Raw genomic sequence first — 16,869 nt, 5'->3', positions numbered from 1 at the left:
AATCAAGTCTCTAGTTGCCTCTGAATTAACGGTTTATACCGGAACCACGTTTCTCACCGCCCAGGCTGCAAAGGCCTGAGTTATCTGCTTTGCAGCAGGATGACTGCTGTGATATTTCATCTTCCTCGCAAAGGACTGTTGGACAGTCAATTGCTTACTGGAAGTAGTACAAGTGGTATTCCGACTTCCCCTCTGGGATGACGATCGACTCCCAGCAGCTACAACAGCAGCGCCAGCAGCAGTAGGCGTTACACTCAAGGATGCATCGGAGGAATCCCAGGCAGGAGAGGACTCGTCAGACTTGCCAGTGACATGGCCTGCAGGACTATTGGCTTTTCTGGGTACGGAGGAAATTGACACTGAGGGAGTTGGTGGTGTGGTTTGCAGGAGCTTGGTTACAAGAGGAAGGGATTTAGTGGTCAGTGGACTGCTTCCGCTGTCACCCAAAGTTTTTGAACTTGTCACTGACTTATGATGAATGCGCTGCAGGTGACGTATAAGGGAGGATGTTCTGAGGTGGTTAACGTCCTTACCCCTACTTATTACAGCTTGACAAAGGCAACACACGGCTTGACACCTGTTGTCCGCATTTGTGTTGAAATAATTCCACACCGAAGAGCTGATTTTTTTGTATTTTGACCAGGCATGTCAATGGCCATATTCGTCCCACGGACAACTGGTGTCTCCCCGGGTGCCTGACTTAAACAAACCACCTCACCATCAGAATCCTCCTTGTCAATTTCCTCCCCAGCGCCAGCAACACCCATATCCTCATCCTGGTGTACTTCAACAGTGACATCTTCAATTTGACTATCAGGAACTGGACTGCGGGTGCTCCTTCCAGCACTTGCAGGGGGCGTGCAAATGGTGGAAGGGGCAAGCTCTTCCCGTCCAGTGTTGGGAAGGTCAGGCATCGCAACCGACACAATTGGACTCTCCTTGGGGATTTGTGATTTAGAAGAACGCACAGTTCTTTGCTGTGCTTTTGCCAGCTTAAGTCTTTTCATTTTTCTAGCGAGAGGATGAGTGCTTCCATCCTCATGTAAATCTGAACCACTAGCCATGAACATAGGCTAGGGCCTCAGCCGTTCCTTGCCACTCCGTGTCGTAAATGGCATATTGGCAAGTTTACGCTTCTTATAAGATGCTTTTAATTTTGATTTTTGGGTCATTTTTACTGAACTTTTGTTTTTTGGATTTGACATGCTCTCTACTATGACATTGGGCATCGGCCTTGGCAGACGACGTTGATGGCATTTCATCGTCTCGGCCATGACTAGTGGCAGCAGCTTCAGCACGAGGTGGAAGTGGATCTTGATCTTTCCCTATTTTAACCTCCACATTTTTGTTCTCCATTTTTTAATGTGTGGAATTATATGCCAGTATCAATAGCAATGGCCTACTACTATATATACTGCGCACAACTGAAATGCACCACAGGTATGGATGGATAGTATACGAGACGACACAGAGGTAGGTAGAGCAGTGGCCTACTGTACCGTACTGCTATATATTATATACTGGTGGTCAGCAAACTGCAAAACTGAAATGCACCACAGGTATGGATGGATAGTATACTTGACGACACAGAGGTAGGTAGAGCAGTGGCCTACTGTACCGTACTGCTATATATACTGGTGGTAACTGTGTCAGCAAACTGCAAAACTAAAATGCACCACAGGTATAGAATCTAGATGGATAGTATACTTAATGACGACACAGAGGTAGGTACAGCAGTGGCCTTCCGTTCCGTACTGCTATATATAGTATACTGGTGGTCACTGTGTCAGCAAACTGCAAAACTAAAATGCACCACAGGTATAGAATGTAGATGGATAGTATACTTAATGATGACACAGAGGTAAGTACAGCAGTGGCCTTCCGTACCGTACTGCTATATATAGTGTACTGGTGGTCACTGTGTCAGCAAACTGCAAAACTAAAATGCACCACAGGTATAGAATGTAGATGGATAGTAAACTTAATGACGACACAGAGGTAGGTACAGCAGTGGCCTTCCGTACCATACTGCTATATATATAGTATACTGGTGGTCACTGTGTCAGCAAACTGCAAAACTAAAATGCACCACAGGTATAGAGTGTAGATGGATAGTATACTTAATGACGACACAGAGGTAGGTACAGCAGTGGCCTTCCGTACCGTACTGCTATATATAGTATACTGGTGGTCACTGTGTCAGCAAAACTCTGCACTGTACTCCTCCTATATAATATTATACTGGTGGTCCCCAGTCCCCACAATAAAGCAGCACACTGTGCACAGATATGGAGTGTTTTTCAGGCAGACAACGTATACTGGTGGTCACTGTCAGCAAAACTCTGCACTGTACTCCTGCTATATAATACAGCTGCTCCCCAGTCCCCACAATTAAGCAGTGTGAGCACAGATATATGCAGCACACTGAGCACAGATATGGAGCGTTTTTTTCAGGCAGAGAACGGATAACTGGTGGTCACTGATCAGCAAAACTCTGCACTGTACTCCTCCTATATTATACAGCTGCTCCCCAGCCCTCCCCACAATTAAGCAATAATGTACAATCAAGTTCAACAATAACGGAGAGGACGCCAGCCACGTCCTCTCCCTAACATTTCCAATGCACGAGTGAAAATGGCGGCGACGCGCGGCTGCTTATATAGAATCCGAATCTCGCGAGAATCCGACAGCGGGATGATGACGTTCGGGCGCGCTCGGGTTAACCGAGCCATACGGGAGAATCCGAGTATGGCTCGGACCCGTGTAAAAAGGGTGAAGTTTGGGGGGGTTCGGTTTCTGAGAAACCGAACCCGCTCATCACTACTTCAAACCAGCGGGATTTAACCACGTTAAGATCCCAAGGTGCCACTGGAGGCAAAAAAAGGAGGCTGAATATGCAACACTCCCTTTACAAACGTCTGAACTTCTGGTAGAGAAGCCAACTCCTTTTGGAAGAAAATGGATAGGGCCGAAATCTAGACCTTAATGGAGCCCAATTTTAGGCCCAAATTCACTCCGGACTGTAGGAAGTGAAGGAAACGGCCCAGCTGGAATTCCTCCGTAGGAGCATTCCTGGCCTCCCACCAAGAAACATATTTTCGTCATATACGGTGATAATGTTTAGCTGTCACGTCCTTCCTAGCCTTTATCAGCGAAGGAATGACCTCATCTGGAATACCCTTCTCTGCTAGGAACCGGCGTTCAACCGCCATGCCGTCAAACGCAGCCGCGGTAAGTCTTGGAACAGACAGGGCCCCTGTTGCAACAGGTCCTGTCTTAGAGGAAGAGGCCACGGGTCCTCTGTGAGCATTTCTTGCAGATCTGGATACCAAGTCCTTCGTGGCCAATCTGGAACAATGAGGATTGTTCTCACTCCTCTTTTTCTTATTATCCTCAGCACCTTGGGTATGAGCGGAAGAGGAGGAAATACATAGACCGACTGGAACACCCACGGTGTCACCAGGGTGTCCACAGCTACTGCCTGAGGGTCTCTTGACCCGGCGCAATACCTCTGTAGCTTTTTGTTGAGGCGGGATGCCATCATGTCCACCTGTGGCAGTTCCCACCGACTTGTAATCTGTGCGAAGACTTCCTGATGAAGTCCCCACTCTCCCGGGTGGAGGTCGTGTCTGCTGAGGAAGTCTGCTTCCCAGTTGTCCACTCCCGGGATGAACACTGCTGACAGTGCGCTTACGTGATTCTCCGCCCAGCGAAGAATTCTGGTGGCTTCCGCCATCGCCACTCTGCTCCTTGTGCCGCCTTGTCAGTTTACATGAGCCACTGCGGTGATATTGTCTGACTGAATCAGAACCGGTTGGTCGCAAAGCAAGTTCTCCGCTTGACGCAGGGCGTTGTATATGGCCCTTAGTTCCAGGATGTTGATGTGAAGGCAAGTCTCTTGACTTGACCACAGACCTTGGACATCTCTTCCCTGTGTGATTGCGCCCCAACCTCGGAGGCTTGCATCCGTGGTCACCCGGACCCAGTCCTGAATGCCGAATCTGCAGCCCTCGAGAAGGTAAGCACTCTGCAGCCACCACAGGAGTGACACCCTGGCCCTGGGGGATAGGGTGATTAACCGATGCATCTGAAGATGTGATCCGGACCACTTGTCCAGTAAGTCCCATTGAAAGGTCCTCGCATGGAACCTGCCGAAGGGAATGGCCTCGTATGATGCCACCATCTTTCCCAGGACTCGAGTGCAGTGATGCACTGACACCTGTTTTGGTTTTAATAGGTTCCTGACCAGTGTCATGAGTTCCTGAGCTTTCTCTATCGGGAGATAAACCCTTTTCTGGTCTGTGTCTAGAATCATGCCCAGGAAAGGCAGACGAGTCGTAGGAACCAACTGCGACTTTGGAATATTTAGAATCCAGCCGTGTTGCCGTAACACTTCCAGAGAAAGTGCTACGCTGATCAGCAACTGCTCTCTTGATCTCGCCTTTATGAGGAGATCGTCCAAGTATGGGATAATTGTGACCCCTTGCTACCTCAGGAGTACCATCATTTCCACCATTACCTTGGTAAATATTCTCGGTGCCGTGGAGAGACCAAACGGCAACGTCTGAAATTGGTAATGACAATCCTGTACCACAAATCTGAGGTACGCCTGATGAGGTGGATAAATGGGGACATGAAGGTATGCATCCTTTATGTCCAGATACACCATAAAATCCCCCCCTTCCAGGCTTGCGATGACCGTTCTCAGCGATTCCATCTTGAACGTGAACCTTTTCAGGTATATGTTCAGGGATTTTAAATTCAATATGGGTCTGACCGCACCGTCCGGTTTCGGGACTACAAACATGGTCGAATAATAACCCCTTCCCTGTTGAAGGAGGGGAACCTTGACCACCACCTGTTGAAGATACAATTTGTGAATTGCAGTTAACACTATGTCCCTCTCGTGGGGGGAAGCTGGTCGTGCCGATTTGAGGTATCAGTGAGGGGGCATCTCTACGAATTCCAGCTTGTATCCCTGAGACACAATTTTTATTGCCCAGGGATCCACCTGGGAGTGAACCCACTTGTGGCTGAAATTTAGAAGACGTGCCCCCCCACCAGGCCTAGCTCCGCCTGTGGAGCCCCAGCGTCATGCGGTGGATTTTGTAGAGGCCGGGGAGGACTTCTGTTCCTGGGAACTAGCTGTGTTGTGCAGCTTCTTTCCTCTGCCCCTGCCTCTGGCAAGAAAGGACGCACCTCGGACTTTCTTGCTTTGTGATCGAAAGGACTGCATTTGATAATGTCGTGCTTTCTTAGGCTGTGCGGGAATATAAGGCAAAAAAGCAGAATTACCAGCTATAGCTGTGGAGACCAGGTCCGAGAGCCCTTCTCCACACAATTTACTCAGCCTTGTAAGGTAAACCTTGCATATGCCTCTTTTAGTCGGCATCACCTGTCCATTGCATGTTCCACTGGACACGTCTAGCAGAAATCGACATAGCGTTGACTCTAGAACCCAGTAGACATGTCTCTTTGAGCATGTTATTTATATATATATATAATAGAGATGAGCGCCGGAAATTTTTCGGGTTTTGTGTTTTGGTTTTGGGTTCGGTTCCGCGGCCGTGTTTTGGGTTCGACCGCGTTTTGGCAAAACCTCACCGAATTTTTTTTGTCGGATTCGGGTGTGTTTTGGATTCGGGTGTTTTTTTCAAAAAACCCTAAAAAACAGCTTAAATCATAGAATTTGGGGGTCATTTTGATCCCAAAGTATTATTAACCTCAAAAACCATAATTTACACTCATTTTCAGTCTATTCTGAATACCTCACACCTCACAATATTATTTTTAGTCCTAAAATTTGCACCGAGGTCGCTGTGTGAGTAAGATAAGCGACCCTAGTGGCCGACACAAACACCGGGCCCATCTAGGAGTGGCACTGCAGTGTCACGCAGGATGGCCCTTCCAAAAAACCCTCCCCAAACAGCACATGACGCAAAGAAAAAAAGAGGCGCAATGAGGTAGCTGACTGTGTGAGTAAGATAAGCGACCCTAGTGGCCGACACAAACACCGGGCCCATCTAGGAGTGGCACTGCAGTGTCACGCAGGATGGCCCTTCCAAAAAACCCTCCCCAAACAGCACATGACGCAAAGAAAAAAAGAGACGCAATGAGGTAGCTGACTGTGTGAGTAAGATAAGCGACCCTAGTGGCCGACACAAACACCGGGCCCATCTAGGAGTGTCACTGCAGTGTCACGCAGGATGGCCCTTCCAAAAAACCCTCCCCAAACAGCACATGACGCAAAGAAAAAAAGAGGCGCAATGAGGTAGCTGACTGTGTGAGTAAGATAAGCGACCCTAGTGGCCGACACAAACACCGGGCCCATCTAGGAGTGGCACTGCAGTGTCACGCAGGATGGCCCTTCCAAAAAACCCTCCCCAAACAGCACATGACGCAAAGAAAAAAAGAGGCGCAATGAGGTAGCTGACTGTGTGAGTAAGATAAGCGACCCTAGTGGCCGACACAAACACCGGGCCCATCTAGGAGTGGCACTGCAGTGTCACGCAGGATGGCCCTTCCAAAAAACCCTCCCCAAACAGCACATGACGCAAAGAAAAAAAGAGGCGCAATGAGGTAGCTGACTGTGTGAGTAAGATAAGCTACCCTAGTGGCCGACACAAACACCGGGCCCATCTAGGAGTGTCACTGCAGTGTCACGCAGGATGGCCCTTCCAAAAAACCCTACCCAAAAAGCACATGACGCAAAGAAAAAAAGAGGCGCAATGAGGTAGCTGACTGTGTGAGTAAGATAAGCGACCCTAGTGGCCGACACAAACACCGGGCCCATCTAGGAGTGGCACTGCAGTGTCACGCAGGATGGCCCTTCCAAAAAACCCTCCCCAAACAGCACATGACGCAAAGAAAAAAAGAGGCGCAATGAGGTAGCTGTGTGAGTAAGATAAGCGACCCTAGTGGCCGACACAAACACCGGGCCCATCTAGGAGTGGCACTGCAGTGTCACGCAGGATGGCCCTTCCAAAAAACCCTCCCCAAACAGCACATGACGCAAAGAAAAAAAGAGGCGCAATGAGGTAGCTGACTGTGTGAGTAAGATAAGCGACCCTAGTGGCCGACACAAACACCGGGCCCATCTAGGAGTGGCACTGCAGTGTCACGCAGGATGGCCCTTCCAAAAAACCCTCCCCAAACAGCACATGACGCAAAGAAAAAAAGAGGCGCAATGAGGTAGCTGACTGTGTGAGTAAGATAAGCGACCCTAGTGGCCGACACAAACACCGGGCCCATCTAGGAGTGGCACTGCAGTGTCACGCAGGATGGCCCTTCCAAAAAACCCTCCCCAAACAGCACATGACGCAAAGAAAAATAAAAGAAAAAAGAGGTGCAAGATGGAATTGTCCTTGGGCCCTCCCACCCACCCTTATGTTGTATAAACAGGACATGCACACTTTAACCAACCCATCATTTCAGTGACAGGGTCTGCCACACGACTGTGACTGATATGACGGGTTGGTTTGGACCCCCCCCCAAAAAAGAAGCAATTAATCTCTCCTTGCACAAACTGGCTCTACAGAGGCAAGATGTCCACCTCATCATCATCCTCCGATATATCACCGTGTACATCCCCCTCCTCACAGATTATCAATTCGTCCCCACTGGAATCCACCATCTCAGCTCCCTGTGTACTTTGTGGAGGCAATTGCTGCTGGTCAATGTCTCCGCGGAGGAATTGATTATAATTCATTTTAATGAACATCATCTTCTCCACATTTTCTGGATGTAACCTCGTACGCCGATTGCTGACAAGGTGAGCGGCGGCACTAAACACTCTTTCGGAGTACACACTTGTGGGAGGGCAACTTAGGTAGAATAAAGCCAGTTTGTGCAAGGGCCTCCAAATTGCCTCTTTTTCCTGCCAGTATAAGTACGGACTGTGTGACGTGCCTACTTGGATGCGGTCACTCATATAATCCTCCACCATTCTTTCAATGTTGAGAGAATCATATGCAGTGACAGTAGACGACATGTCCGTAATCGTTGTCAGGTCCTTCAGTCCGGACCAGATGTCAGCATCAGCAGTCGCTCCAGACTGCCCTGCATCACCGCCAGCGGGTGGGCTCGGAATTCTGAGCCTTTTCCTCGCATCCCCAGTTGCGGGAGAATGTGAAGGAGGAGATGTTGACAGGTCGCGTTCCGCTTGACTTGACAATTTTCTCACCAGCAGGTCTTTCAACCCCAGCAGACCTGTGTCTGCCGGAAAGAGAGATCCAAGGTAGGCTTTAAATCTAGGATCGAGCACGGTGGCCAAAATGTAGTGCTCTGATTTCAACAGATTGACCACCCGTGAATCCTTGTTAAGCGAATTAAGGGCTCCATCCACAAGTCCCACATGCCTAGCGGAATCGCTCCGTGTTAGCTCCTCCTTCAATGTCTCCAGCTTCTTCTGCAAAAGCCTGATGAGGGGAATGACCTGACTCAGGCTGGCAGTGTCTGAACTGACTTCACGTGTGGCAAGTTCAAAGGGCATCAGAACCTTGCACAACGTTGAAATCATTCTCCACTGCGCTTGAGACAGGTGCATTCCACCTCCTATATCGTGCTCAATTGTATAGGCTTGAATGGCCTTTTGCTGCTCCTCCAACCTCTGAAGCATATAGAGGGTTGAATTCCACCTTGTTACCACTTCTTGCTTCAGATGATGGCAGGGCAGGTTCAGTAGTTTTTAGTGGTGCTCCAGTCTTCTGTACGTGGTGCCTGTACGCCGAAAGTGTCCCGCAATTCTTCTGGCCACCGACAGCATCTCTTGCACGCCCCTGTCGTTTTTTAAAAAATTCTGCACCACCAAATTCAAGGTATGTGCAAAACATGGGACGTGCTGGAATTTGCCCATATTTAATGCACACACAATATTGCTGGCGTTGTCCGATGCCACAAATCCACAGGAGAGTCCAATTGGGGTAAGCCATTCCGCGATGATCTTCCTCAGTTGCCATAAGAGGTTTTCAGCTGTGTGCGTATTCTGGAAAGCGGTGATACAAAGCGTAGCCTGCCTAGAAAAGAGTTGGCGTTTGCGAGATGCTGCTACTGGTGCCGCCGCTGCTGTTCTTGCGGCGGGAGTCCATACATCTACCCAGTGGGCTGTCACAGTCATATAGTCCTGACCCTGCCCTGCTCCACTTGTCCACATGTCCGTGGTTAAGTGGACATTGGGTACAACTGCATTTTTTAGGACACTGGTGAGTCTTTTTCTGACGTCCGTGTACATTCTCGGTATCGCCTGCCTAGAGAAGTGGAACCTAGATGGTATTTGGTAACGGGGGCACACTGCCTCAATAAATTGTCTAGTTCCCTGTGAACTAACGGCGGATACCGGACGCACGTCTAACACCAACATAGTTGTCAAGGCCTCAGTTATCCGCTTTGCAGCAGGATGACTGCTGTGATATTTCATCTTCCTCGCAAAGGACTGTTGAACAGTCAATTGCTTACTGGAAGTAGTACAAGTGGGCTTACGACTTCCCCTCTGGGATGACCATCGACTCCCAGCAGCAACAACAGCAGCGCCAGCAGCAGTAGGCGTTACACGCAAGGATGCATCGGAGGAATCCCAGGCAGGAGAGGACTCGTCAGAATTGCCAGTGACATGGCCTGCAGGACTATTGGCATTCCTGGGGAAGGAGGAAATTGACACTGAGGGAGTTGGTGGGGTGGTTTGCGTGAGCTTGGTTACAAGAGGAAGGGATTTACTGGTCAGTGGACTGCTTCCGCTGTCGCCCAAAGTTTTTTAACTTGTCACTGACTTATTATGAATGCGCTGCAGGTGACGTATAAGGGAGGATGTTCCGAGGTGGTTAACGTCCTTACCCCTACTTATTACAGCTTGACAAAGGCAACACACGGCTTGACACCTGTTGTCCGCATTTCTGTTGAAATACTTCCACACCGAAGAGCTGATTTTTTTGGTATTTTCACCAGGCATGTCAGTGGCCATATTCCTCCCACGGACAACAGGTGTCTCCCCGGGTGCCTGACTTAAACAAACCACCTCACCATCAGAATCCTCCTGGTCAATTTCCTCCCCAGCGCCAGCAACACCCATATCCTCCTCATCCTGGTGTACTTCAACACTGACATCTTCAATCTGACTATCAGGAACTGGACTGCGGGTGCTCCTTCCAGCACTTGCAGGGGGCGTGCAAATGGTGGAAGGCGCATGCTCTTCACGTCCAGTGTTGGGAAGGTCAGGCATCGCAACCGACACAATTGGACTCTCCTTGTGGATTTGGGATTTCGAAGAACGCACAGTTCTTTGCGGTGCTTTTGCCAGCTTGAGTCTTTTCAGTTTTCTAGCGAGAGGCTGAGTGCTTCCATCCTCATGTGAAGCTGAACCACTAGCCATGAACATAGGCCAGGGCCTCAGCCGTTCCTTGCCACTCCGTGTGGTAAATGGCATATTGGCAAGTTTACGCTTCTCCTCCGACAATTTTATTTTAGGTTTTGGAGTCCTTTTTTTACTGATATTTGGTGTTTTGGATTTGACATGCTCTGTACTATGACATTGGGCATCGGCCTTGGCAGACGACGTTGCTGGCATTTCATCGTCTCGGCCATGACTAGTGGCAGCAGCTTCAGCACGAGGTGGAAGTGGATCTTGATCTTTCCCTAATTTTGGAACCTCAACATTTTTGTTCTCCATATTTTAATAGGCAAAACTAAAAGGCACCTCAGGTAAACAATGGAGATGGATGGATACTAGTATACAATTATGGATGGACTGCCGAGTGCCGACACAGAGGTAGCTACAGCCGTGGACTATTGTACTGTACTGTGTCTGCTGCTAATATAGACTGGATGATAATGAGATGTAGTATGTATGTATAAAGAAGAAAGAAAAAAAAACCACGGGTAGGTGGTATACAATTATGGATGGACTGCCGAGTGCCGACACAGAGGTAGCTACAGCCGTGGACTACCGTACTGTGTCTGCTGCTAATATAGACTGGTTGATAATGAGATGTAGTATGTATAAAGAAGAAAGAAAAAAAAACCACAGGTAGGTGGTATACAATTATGGACGGACTGCCGAGTGCCGACACAGAGGTAGCTACAGCCGTGGACTACCGTACTGTACTGTGTCTGCTGCTAATATAGACTGGATGATAATGAGATGTAGTATGTATAAAGAAGAAAGAAAAAAAAACCACGGGTAGGTGGTATACAATTATGGACGGACTGCCGAGTGCCGACACAGAGGTAGCTACAGCCGTGGACTATTGTACTGTACTGTGTCTGCTGCTAATATAGACTGGATGATAATGAGATGTAGTATGTATAAAGAAGAAAGAAAAAAAAACCACGGGTAGGTGGTATACAATTATGGATGGACTGCCGAGTGCCGACACAGAGGTAGCTACAGCCGTGGACTACCGTACTGTACTGTGTCTGCTGCTAATATAGACTGGATGATAATGAGATGTAGTATGTATAAAGAAGAAAGAAAAAAAAAACCACGGGTAGGTGGTATACAATTATGGACGGACTGCCGAGTGCCGACACAGAGGTAGCTACAGCCGTGGACTACCGTACTGTACTGTGTCTGCTGCTAATATAGACTGGATGATAATGAGATGTAGTATGTATAAAGAAGAAAGAAAAAAAAACCACGGGTAGGTGGTATACAATTATGGATGGACTGCCGAGTGCCGACACAGAGGTAGCTACAGCCGTGGACTACCGTACTGTGTCTGCTGCTAATATAGACTGGTTGATAATGAGATGTAGTATGTATAAAGAAGAAAGAAAAAAAAAACCACGGGTAGGTGGTATACAATTATGGACGGACTGCCGAGTGCCGACACAGAGGTAGCTACAGCCGTGGACTACCGTACTGTACTGTGTCTGCTGCTAATATAGACTGGATGATAATGAGATGTAGTATGTATAAAGAAGAAAGAAAAAAAAAACCACGGGTAGGTGGTATACAATTATGGATGGACTGCCGAGTGCCGACACAGAGGTAGCTACAGCCGTGGACTACCGTACTGTGTCTGCTGCTAATATAGACTGGTTGATAATGAGATGTAGTATGTATAAAGAAGAAAGAAAAAAAAAAACCACGGGTAGGTGGTATACAATTATGGACGGACTGCCGAGTGCCGACACAGAGGTAGCTACAGCCGTGGACTACCGTACTGTACTGTGTCTGCTGCTAATATAGACTGGATGATAATGAGATGTAGTATGTATAAAGAAGAAAGAAAAAAAAAACCACGGGTAGGTGGTATACAATTATGGATGGACTGCCGAGTGCCGACACAGAGGTAGCTACAGCCGTGAACTACCGTACTGTGTCTGCTGCGACTGGATGATAAATAATGATATAAAAAATATATATATATCACTACTGCAGCCGGACAGGTATATATTATATAATGACGGACCTGCTGGGCACTATCTGTCAGCAGAATGAGTTTTTTATTTTATAGAATAAAAAAACACCACACAAGTCACACGACGTGTGTTTAACTTTTACAGGCAGACATTCACAATACAATATAGTATTCTATATACTGGTGGTCAGGTCACTGGTCAGTCACACTGGCAGTGGCACTCCTGCAGAAAAAAAGTGTGCACTGTTTAATTTTAATATGTACTCCTGGCTCCTGCTATAACCTAACTGCTCCCCAGTCTCCCCCACAATTAAGCTGTGTGAGCACAGTCAGATATTATACATAGATGATGCAGCAGCACACTGGGCTGAGCACAGATATGGTATGTGACTGAGTCACTGTGTATCGTTTTTTCAGGCAGAGAACGGATTATATTAAATAATATAAAACTGCACTGGTGGTCACTGGTCAGTCACTAGTATAACTAACTAATACTATCAGCAAAATTCTGCACTCTCTGTCTGAGTACTCCTCCTAAGCTCCAGTAAATGAAGTGTCACTGTCTCACTCTGTCACTAGTATAACTAACTAATACTATCAGCAAAATTCTGCACTCTCTGTCTGAGTACTCCTCCTAAGCTCCAGTAAATGAAGTGTCACTGTCTCACTCTCACTCTCCTATCTATTTCTTCTCTAAACGGAGAGGACGCCAGCCACGTCCTCTCACTATCAATTTCAATGCACGTGTAAAATGGCGGCGACGCGCGGCTCCTTATATAGAATCCGAGTCTCGCGATAGAATCCGAGCCTCGCGAGAATCCGACAGCGTCATGATGACGTTCGGGCGCGCTCGGGTTAACCGAGCAAGGCGGGAAGATCCGAGTCGCTCGGATCCGTGTAAAAAAAGCTGAAGTTCTGAAGTTCGGGCGGGTTCGGATTCCGAGGAACCGAACCCGCTCATCTCTAATATATAAGACAGCATCTTTTATATATATATATATATATATACATATGTATACACATACTAGGGTCTCAATGTCTGCCTTATAAGGTATCTGTCCACGCTGCTACAGCGCTATAAACCGATGCCGACACAAACGTCGGTCTGAGTAGTGTACCAGCATGTGTGTAAATGGACTTCAAAGTAGTGATGTACACCGGAAATTTTTCGGGTTTTGTGTTTTGGTTTTGGAATCGGTTCCGCGGCCGTGTTTTGGATTCGGACACATTTTGGCAAAACCTCCCTGAAAATTTTTTGTCGGATTCGGGTGTGTTTTGGATTCGGGTGTTTTTTTTTACAAAAAACCCTCAAAAACAGCTTAAATCATAGAATTTGGGGGTCATTTTGATCCCATAGTATTATTAACCTCAATGACCATAATTTCCACTCATTTTCAGTCTATTCTGAACACCTCACACCTCACAATATTATTTTTAGTCCTAAAATTTGCACCGAGGTTGCTGGATGACTAAGCTAAGCGACCCAAGTGGCCGACACAAACACCTGGCCCATCTAGGAGTGGCACTGCAGTGTCAGACAGGATGGCACTTCAAAAAAATAGTCCCCAAACAGCACATGATGCAAAAAAAAAAAAAAGAGGTGCACCAAGGTCGCTGGATGGCTAAGCTAAGCGACACAAGTGGCCGACACAAACTCCTGGCCCATCTAGGAGTGGCACTGCAGTGTCAGGCAGGATGGCACTTCAAAAAAATAGTCCCCAAACAGCACATGATGCAAAGAAAAAAAGAGGCGCAATGAGGTAGCTGTGTGACTAAGCTAAGCGACCCAAGTGGCCGACACAAACACCTTGCCCATCTAGGAGTGGCACTGCAGTGTCAGACAGGAAGGCACTTAAAAAAAATAGTCCCCAAACAGTACATGATGCAAAGAAAAAAAGAGGTGCACCAAGGTCGCTGGATGGCTAAGCTAAGCGACACAAGTGGCCGACACAAACACCTTGCCCATCTAGGAGTGGCACTGCAGTGTCAGGCAGGATGGCACTTCAAAAAAATAGTCCCCAAACAGCACATGATGCAAAGAAAAAAAGAGGCGCAATGAGGTAGCTGTGTGACTAAGCTAAGCGACCCAGTTGGCCGACACAAACACCTGGCCCATCTAGGAGTGGCACTGCAGTTTTCTAGCGAGAGGATGAGTCCTTCCATCCTCATGTGAAGCTGAACCACTAGCCATAAACATAGGCCAGGGCCTCAGCCGTTCCTTGCCACTCCGTGTCGTAAATGGCATATTGGCAAGTTTACGCTTCTCCTCAGACGCTTTTAATTTTGATTTTTGGGTCATTTTACTGAACTTTTGTTTTTTGGATTTGACATGCTCTCTACTATGACATTGGGCATCGGCCTTGGCAGACGACGTTGATGGCATTTAATCGTCTCGGCCATGACTAGTGGCAGCAGCTTTAGCACGAGGATCTTTCCCTATTTTACCCTCCACATTTTTGTTCTCCATTTTTTAATGTGTGGAATTATATGCCAGTATCAATAGCAATGGCCTACTACTATATATACTGCGCACAACTGAAATGCACCACAGGTATGGATGGATAGTATACTTGACGACACAGAGGTAGGTAGAGCAGTGGCCTACTGTACCGTACTGCTATATATTATATACTGGTGGTCAGCAAACTGCAAAACTGAAATGCACCACAGGTATGGATGGATAGTATACTTGACGACACAGAGGTAGGTACAGCAGTGGCCTACTGTACCGTACTGCTATATATTATATACTGGTGGTCAGCAAACTGTGCAAAACTGAAATGCACCTCAGGTATGGATGGATAGTATACTTGACGACACAGAGGTAGGTAGAGCAGTGGCCTTCTGTACCGTACTCCTATATATTATATACTGGTGGTCAGCAAAATTATGCACTGTACTCCTACTATATACTACAATGCAGCACAGATATGGAGCGTTTTTCAGGCAGAGAATGTATAATATTGGTGGTCACTGGTCAGCAAAACTCTGCACTGTACTCCTCCTATATAATATACTGGTGGTCCCCAGTCCCCACAATAAAGCAGTGTGAGCACAGATATATGCAGCACACTGAGCACAGATATGGAGCGTTTTTCAGGCAGACAACGTATAATACTAGTGGTCACTGGTCAGCAAAACTCTGCACTGTGCTCCTCCTATATAATATACTGGTGGTCCCCAGTACCCACAATAAAGCAGTGTGATTACAGATATATGCAGCACACAGAGCACAGATATGGAGCGTTTTTCAGGCAGACAACGTATACTGGTGGTCACTGGTCAGCAAAACTCTGCACTGTACTCCTCCTATATAATACTGCTGGTCCCCAGTCCCCACAATAAAGCAGTGTGAGCACAGATATATGCAGCACACTGAGCACAGATATGGAGCGTTTTTTAGGCAGACAACGTATAATACTGGTGGTCACTGGTCAGCAAAACTCTGCACTGTACTCCTCCTATAATACTGCTGGTCCCCAGAATAAAGATATGCAGCCCCCTGAAACAAAGTGAGAGGACGCCAGCCACGTCCTCTCACTATCATTTCCAATGCACGAGTGAAAAATGGCGGCGACGCTCGGCTCCTTATATAGAATCCGAATCTCGCGAGAATCCGACAGCGGGATGATGACGTTCGGGCGCGCTCGGGTTAACCGAGCCATACGGGAGATTCCGAGTATGCCTCAGACCCGTGTAAAATGGGTGAAGTTCGGGGGGGTTCGGTTTCCGAGGAACCGAACCCGCTCATCTCTACTTCAAAGTACTTTTACTGCATGCTATCTGCAGGATCCCTGAGGATAGCTGTTAAGTCAGCGCTACCTTTTGGGTAAACGTGACAAGCTTTGTCCACCCTAGGGAAGATTCCCATCGTATCCTGGCCCTAGTAGGGAAAGGATACTCCCTGAGAAATCTTTGTGGGAAGCTGCAGCTTCTTGTCTGGAGATTCCCGCTCTTTTACTTCATGAGAGGAGGGAAATTTACCTCAGCTTTCTTCCCCTTAAACATGTGTACCCTTGTGTCAGGGACAGATGAGTCATCAGTGATATGCAAAACATCTTTTATTACAATAATCATATATTGAATACTTTCCTGCCATTTTGGCTGTAACTTTGCATTATCGTAGTCGACACTAGAGTCAGACTCCGTGTCGATATCAGTGTCTATTATTTTGGATAGTGATCATTGAGAGACTCTGAAGGTCTCTGCGACATAGGGACAGACATGGGTAGATTCCCTGTCTGTTCTCTAATCTTTTGTGCAATAAATTTACCTTAGCACTTAATTTCACATATCCAAACAGGTGTCGGCGTTGTCGACGGAGACACCACTCACACACACATTTGCTCCATCTCCTCCTTAGGGGAGCCTTTTACCTCAGACATGTCGACACACACGTACCGACACACCACACACTCAGTGAATGCTCATCTGAAGATAATTCCCCCACAAGGCCCTTTGGAGAGACAGAGCGAGAGTATGCCAGCACACACCCCAGCGCTATATGACCCAGGAA

The sequence above is a fragment of the Pseudophryne corroboree genome, chromosome 5, assembly GCF_028390025.1.
Source record: "Pseudophryne corroboree isolate aPseCor3 chromosome 5, aPseCor3.hap2, whole genome shotgun sequence".
Lineage (NCBI taxonomy): Eukaryota > Metazoa > Chordata > Amphibia > Anura > Myobatrachidae > Pseudophryne > Pseudophryne corroboree.
This window is presented reverse-complemented; position numbering follows the sequence as displayed.